Raw genomic sequence first — 7,368 nt, forward strand, 5'->3', positions numbered from 1 at the left:
ATGAATAATTAAGATATTTAGAAAATATGGAAATATGGAAGAACAGACAAAACTCATTGACTCCTTACAAAAAAAAGTACAATATCAATTATATTGGAAATAACAGCTTTCATGCATGATTAATTTTAAATTATTTTTAAATGGACATTACAACAGTATTTTTTTTCTTCAAAATTAATATTTTTATAGTACTGTCTAACTTTATTTGTCTAGACACCTAAAATTCACTGATAAGATTAAATCATTTAGATAAATGTGGAATTATAAATACTTTATTTGGGAGACACACACATTTGATCTAAGAACCTTTTTTGTGTGATTGCTTCGCACAAATATGTTTTAATATATTGTGATGCAGTTCCAGGTGGCACGGTGAGAGACAACCCGGCTATGAGGCTCTGGCACTGCCAGGTGAAGGCGATTTACTGAGAGCAGCAGCTGATGACTGGCTCCCTCCCTTGATAAAACAGGGAAGCGATCCGCTTCAATTGTTTCAACATGAAATCAGAGTCCAGATCATTAATATAGATTAGAAAAAGCAAAGGCCCTAGTACTGATCCCTGTGGAACTCCACTAATAACCTCACTCCAGCAACTCCTCTAATCGACACCCTCTGTTTCCTATCCATCAACCAGTTCATAATCCATCTACTTACATTACTCTGAATGCCTACAGCTTCTAATTTGAGGATCAGTCTTTGGTGTGGAACCTTATCAAAAGCTTTCTGAAAATCTAAGTATATCATATCATATGCTTTCACGTGATCTACAGCTGCAGTTGCGTGTTCAAAAAATTCGAATAAATTAGTAAGACATGATCTGCCACATCTAAACCCATGTTGACTATCTCCAAGAATATGGTTTTAATTAAGATGCTCCTCTATTTTCTGTCTAATCATTTTTTCCAACATTTTACAGGTGATGCAGGTGAGACTGATTGGTCTGTAATTTCCTGGCTCAGTTTTGTCCCCTTTCTTGTGGATTGGTATGACATTTACTGTCTTCCAGTCAATTGGCACATCCCCTGTTCTAAGTGTCATTTGGAATATTTGACTTAGCGGCCTATAAATAATTTTCCTCATTTCTTTAAGTACTGTTGGAAATATACCATCTGGCCCAGGTGATTTGTTTGTTTTTAATTCTGCTAGTCCCTTTAGTACCTCCTCCTCATTTATCCTGATCTCCCTTAGGATTTGACTGGACTGATTGTTAAATTGGGGCATGTTATCTGTCTTTTCATTTGTAAACACCTCTGTGAAATACTCATTTAGAACATTTGTTACATCCTGTTCGTTTTCCAAGATACTTCCATTTTTGCCCTTTATCTGTTTCACTTCCTCCCTTATTGTCCTCTTGCTGTTGTAATATTGAAAAAAGCTTTTTGCATTAGTTTTAGCTCCAAGAGCTATGTTTCTTTCTATTTCCCTTTTTGCTTTCTTGATCCCTTTCTTAAGATCTCTTTGCAGCTCAACATATTCTATGTATTTTGTTTAGTCTCCGTCCCTTTTGTATGCGCTATACAACATTTTCTTCCGCTTGATATTTTTTCTGCATACGTCTATTAAACCATTTTGGCCAATGTTTTTTGGTCCTCAATTTGCTAAGTTTTGGTACAAATTTCTCCTGAGCCTCAAGTAGTATATTCTTAAAATATAACCATCCATTTTCATCTGAATCTGTATCCAGCATGCTCCAGTCTACCTCTTCTAAGTGCCTCCTCATACCTTCAAGGTTTGCTTTCTAAAATTGTAGACCATTGTTTTAGACTTGGGCCTTGTTTTTTGAAAGAATGCCTCAAAGCTAACCATGTTGTGATCACAATTTGCCATTGGTTCTCTAACTAGCGTCCCTCTGACTCTATCTTGGTCATTTGAAAATATCAAGTCAATGCATGCATTCTCCCTGGTTGGTTCCATGACAAATTGAGTTAGAAAGCAGTCATTTACCATCTCAACCATTTATATTTCTGCTTCTGTAGTCCCAACCGGGCTTTCCCAGTCTATGTTTGGGAAATTGAAATCCCCCATTATAACAGCCACATCCTTGCTACATGCAGTCCTGATTACACTGTACAATGCAACATCTTGCTGAATATCTGAGTTGGGGGGTCTGTAACACACTCCTACCACTAATCCTGCAGATCTCTTATCCAAATGTTTCACCCACAAAGATTCTGTTCCGTTACTGGGATCTAATTTTAGTTCTTCTGCCTCAATGTAATTTTTCACATACAATGCTACCCCACCTCCTCTTCAATTTTGCCTGTCTCTCCTAAACTGTGTGTATCCTTCTAACTTATATTAATTCCCATCGTTTTCTGTAAGCCATGTTTCCGTCACTCCTACAACATCATAGTCACATGCCAGCACTGTGGCTTCTAAGTCCAACATCATGTTCCCTTATACTCCTGGCATTGAGGTACAAACATTTCAGGATTTTCCTACAAGCGGATTCCCTTTGTTTTCTTTACTTTTTTACATCTCCCATTGTCAGAGCTCCCTGCCCCCCTGGTCCCTAGTTTAAATGATTCTCAATTTCTCTGCCCATATGCTCTCCCAATGCATTAGCCCCCCTTCTGTTTAGGTGTAGACCATCCGGTTTGTACAGGTCCCATCTATCCCAGAAGGAAGACCAATGCTCCATAAACTTAAACCCCTCTTCCCTACACCAAGATTTCAAACACGTGTTAAACTTTCTAATCTCTGCCTGTTTCCCTGGCCTGGCACGTGGTACCAGAAGTATTTCGGAGAAAACTACCTCCCTCTTCTGGGGGGGAGTGGGCACCATGATGCTCTGGTGCTCAACTGCCCCCCCATCACCCTCTGAGCTGTCATTGTCCAACTCGGTGTCCAGCAGTTGGAACCTGTTAGGCAATTCTAGCTCTTGGGGTGTCTCTTGGGGTTGTGCATGCCCTGTTCTACGTTTACGACCTACTGTAACCCAGGAGTTCTTTACGCTGTCCTGCTCTGAGGTCTCAACTCTTCTAGGTTTTGGATCCATACCATCTATCTCATGGGCTGGTTGACCAATTCTTCTGTATCCCTAATACAGCACAGATCAATAAGCTGAGCCCCAAGATCACAAATCTTGATTTCAACCGATTGATTTCAATCGACATCATTCACAAATGAAACCTTCTTGGATGAGTTCATCCAGGAAGGCAATTATTCTTCAAACCTGACACTGTAGTGGTAACATGTTTCTAAATGTTAGTTTTTTTGTTGTTGTTTGTTTTTTGTCCCTTGGTTCCTGTTGCCTAGTCAACTGCTTAACTTTTTGTGACCAAGAAACAGCGCAGCTCTTTCTCAACAGCTGTTTTAAGTAGCTTTTGTCTACCTGCCCCCAATTCACACCTAACTGGCCACACCTGGCTCCTCCTGCAACAGAATTCCTGCTAGTCCTAGACAAAATCTCCCTTCTACAACCTGGTTACTTTCACCAACTCAGCAGCTGAACTGAATTGACTTCAATTTAGGCAAACTACCTCTTGGTCTCAACAGCTGCTTTTTTTCCTCTTGGTCTCAACAGCTGCTTTTTTTGTTGATTTCCTGTTTCTCCTTTCAAAGCTAAAGATGTTACCTCATTGTTAAGAAAACCACATGATCATACAGTTTGTATGCTGTAACAGGACTAGACATCTCCTTCCATGATGACCTCTTCAGCCTACAAACTTTGCGAAGCTTGCATCTTTTGAAACTTTTTGATTGGATGACATTTTACCTCATTTTTGCATAAAAAGCTACACCTGTGTTTGTAAAAGTTAAGTCTCACTGAGGGAATGGGCCTGATGTCACACTTCCAAGCTACCTTGATAAAAGTTCTATTTGTGTTATCTCAACAACTTTTCCAGTTATTTCCAAGAAGGGTTCAACAGCAGCAATTACAGCCATGAGTCTATGTGGATAAGTCTTTACCAGCTTTGCACATCTGGACACTGGAATTTTTGCTCATTCTTTGTAAAATTGCTCACGCTCCATCAAGTTGGATGGGGACCTTTGGTGAACAGCAATTTTCAACTGTTTCCACATATTCTCAATTGGACTGAGATCCAGGCTTTGACTGAGCCACTCCAGGACATTGACCATTTTGTTTTTAAGTCACTCCAGTGTGGTTTTGGCTGTATGTTTGAGGTCATTGTCCTGCTGGAAGATGAAACTTCTCCCAAGTCCCAGGTCTCTTGCAGACTTCAGCAGGTTTTCTTCTAGGATTTCTTTGTACTTTGCTGCATCTATTTTGCCCTCTGTCTTAACAAGGTTTCCAGGCCCTGATGCAGAGAAGCATCCCCATAGCATGATGCTGCCACCACCACCATGCTTCATGGTAGGGATGGTGTTCTCAGGATGATGTGCAGTGTTAGGCCGTGTGTCCACCAAAGCGTTTTTTCAATTGTTTGCAATGGGAGCGCCGTGTATTTAAAAAGCCAGCAGCTTTTCCCTTTAATTTGGCGGTGAGCATCTATTTCACGCTGAGTGCCGAGCACTTTGCATTTTTTTCTGGTCGCCAAGAGTTGAAAAATGTTCAATGCAGCGCTCTGCTCACTGTCACTTTTTACCCAGCCGTCCAATCACAGTGGAGGAGGGGTGGGACAAATACCACGCTGACCAACCATCACATCCTACTTGTACAACGACTGAACAACAGTGGCAGAGAAGTTAATTTTGCTGGTCTCTGAGTATTCATGTCTGTACCAGATGACATCCCCGGACTACCACAACATTAACATGAAAACTAATGCTTGGAGGAACATTTCGTTCTCCATGGGTCTACCAGGTAAGCAGCAGTCAGCTATACTCAGCCAGTTGATCGGAAAAAAGTCCATATACTTAAATGTAAGTACAAGATCTGAATACTTCTTCCACCTTTGCACATATGCTACCTCAGACAAATGGAGAGATGTTCCCCTGAGCTGATGGCCTCTCGGTAATTTGTGTCTCTCCTGAAAATCTTATGAACCCACATAGACTGGCTCCAAAGCGCTCTCAAGCACTCCCAGCTGGGCATTTTCAGAAGAGCACCTGGCATTTTCAGCTGCAAAAAACACTTTGATGGACACATGGCCTTAGGCTTGCGCCAAACTTAGTGCTTAGCATTGAGGCTAAAAAGCTCTATTTTGGTCTCATCAGACCATAGAATCTTCCTCCACTTGGTCTCCCACATGCCTTCTGGCAAACTCTAGCTGAGATTTGATGTAAGTTTTTTTTTCTCCCATAAAGGCCACTTTTGTTGAAGCACCCAGGCTATTGATGCAGTATGCACATTGTCTCCCAGCTGTTACCTTTCCTGTCTCTGCCTCCAGACCGTGGTCGGGATGGCTCAGGGGAGCCTTCACTTCTTAGCTCCAGGGCCAGAGCGAGTTCACCAGGCTCTGGGTTAATATGTTTATCTGCTGCCACAATGACGAGTCAGTCAGTTCCCCTAAAGTAGTCAACTTTAATGTTGCATTATTCAAAGTACAAGGTAACATGTAAAATAAATGAATAAAATAAGCTACAGGTTTCATTATAAAATGGCGATCTCTTTCAACCCAGAAGTCAATTTTTTTATCAAACCGTACCCACATGGGAATCAACCGGCCCACCGAACTAAAAAATGGTCCGGCCATTCTGGCATTTGCAACAATTGCTAGATGGCCAGTCTGCCTATCTATATATGCTCCAGCATGACCTGGTCCACCAACTGAAGTGCAGTATGTGACTGTGAAAAGCCTGAGGTTGGGTGCCTGGCTGGACCAAGGGCGCCTCAGACACTCAAAATATATTATATGATAAACCAATATATTGCTTTAGCCTTACTTCAGTATCAAAGCTGAAAACATAGTGAAAAAACATTTCAAAAAAGTTATAAATTGATTTGCATGTTAATGAGGGAAATAAGTATTTGATCCCCTATCAATCAGCAAGATTTCTGGCTCCCAGGTGTCTTTTATACAGGTAACGAGCTGAGATTAGGAGCACTCTCTTGAAGGGAGTGCTCCTAATCTCAGCTCGTTACCTGTATAAAAGACACCTGTCCACAGAAGAAATCAATCAATCAGATTCAAAACTCTCCACCATGGCTAAGACCAAAGAGCTCTCCAAGGATGTCAGGGACAAGATTGTAGACCTACACAAGGCTGGAATGGGCTACAAGACCATCGCCAAGCAGCTTGGTGAGAAGGTGACAACAGTTGGTGCGATTATTCGCAAATGGAAGAAACACAAAATAACTGTCGGTCTCCCTCGGTCTGGGGCTCCATGCAAGATCTCACCTCGTGGAGTTTCAATGATCATGAGTACGGTGAGGAATCAGCCCAGAACTACACGGGAGGATCTTGTTAATGATCTCAAGGCAGCTGGGACCATAGTCACCAAGAAAACAATTGGTAACACACTACGCCATGAAGGACTGAAATCCTGCATCACTCGCAAGGTCCCCCTGCTCAAGAAAGCACATGTACAGGCCCGTCTGAAGTTTGCCAATGAACATCTGAATGATTCAGAGGAGAACTGGGTGAAAGTGTTGTGGTCAGATGAGACCAAAATCGAGCTCTTTGGCATCAACTCAGCTCGCTGTGTTTGGAGGAGGAGGAATGACCCCAAGAACACCATCCCCACCGTCAAACATGGAGGTGGAAACATTATGCTTTGGAGTTGTTTTTCTGCTAAGGGGACAGGACAACTGCACCGCATCAAAGGGACGATGAACGGGGCCATGTACCGTCAAATCTTGGGTGAGAACCTCCTTCCCTCAGCCAGGGCATTGAAAATGGGTCGTGGATGGGTATTCCAGCATGACAATGACCCAAAACACACAGCCAAGGCAACAAAGGAGTGGCTCAAGAAGAAGCACATTAAGGTCCTGGAGTGGCCTAGCCAGTCTCCAGACCTTAATCCCATAGAAAATCTGTGGAGGGAGCTGAAGGTTCGAGTTGCCAAACGTCAGCCTCGAAACCTTAATGACTTGGAGAGGATCTGCAAAGAGGAGTGGGACAAAATCCCTCCTGAGATGTGTGCAAACCTGGTGGCCATGTCTGAAATGTCTGACCTCTGTGATTGCTAAAAAGGGTTTTGCCACCAAGTACTAAGTCGAAGGGGTCAAATACTTATTTCCCTCATTAACATGCAAATCAATTTATAACTTTTTTGAAATGCGTTTTTCTGGATTTTTTTGTTGTTATTCTGTCTATCACTGTTAAAATACACCTACCATTAAAATTATAGACAGATCATTTCATTGTCAGTGGGCAAACGTACAAAATCAGCAGGGGATCAAATACTTTTTTCCCTCACTGTAATATATATATATATATATATATATATATATATATATATATATATATATATATATATATATGTGTGTGTGTGTGTGTGTGTATTTGTGTCATCCTCAC

This window comes from Amia ocellicauda, chromosome 13 (assembly GCF_036373705.1).
Source record: "Amia ocellicauda isolate fAmiCal2 chromosome 13, fAmiCal2.hap1, whole genome shotgun sequence".
In the NCBI taxonomy this organism is placed as follows: Eukaryota; Metazoa; Chordata; class Actinopteri; order Amiiformes; family Amiidae; genus Amia; species Amia ocellicauda.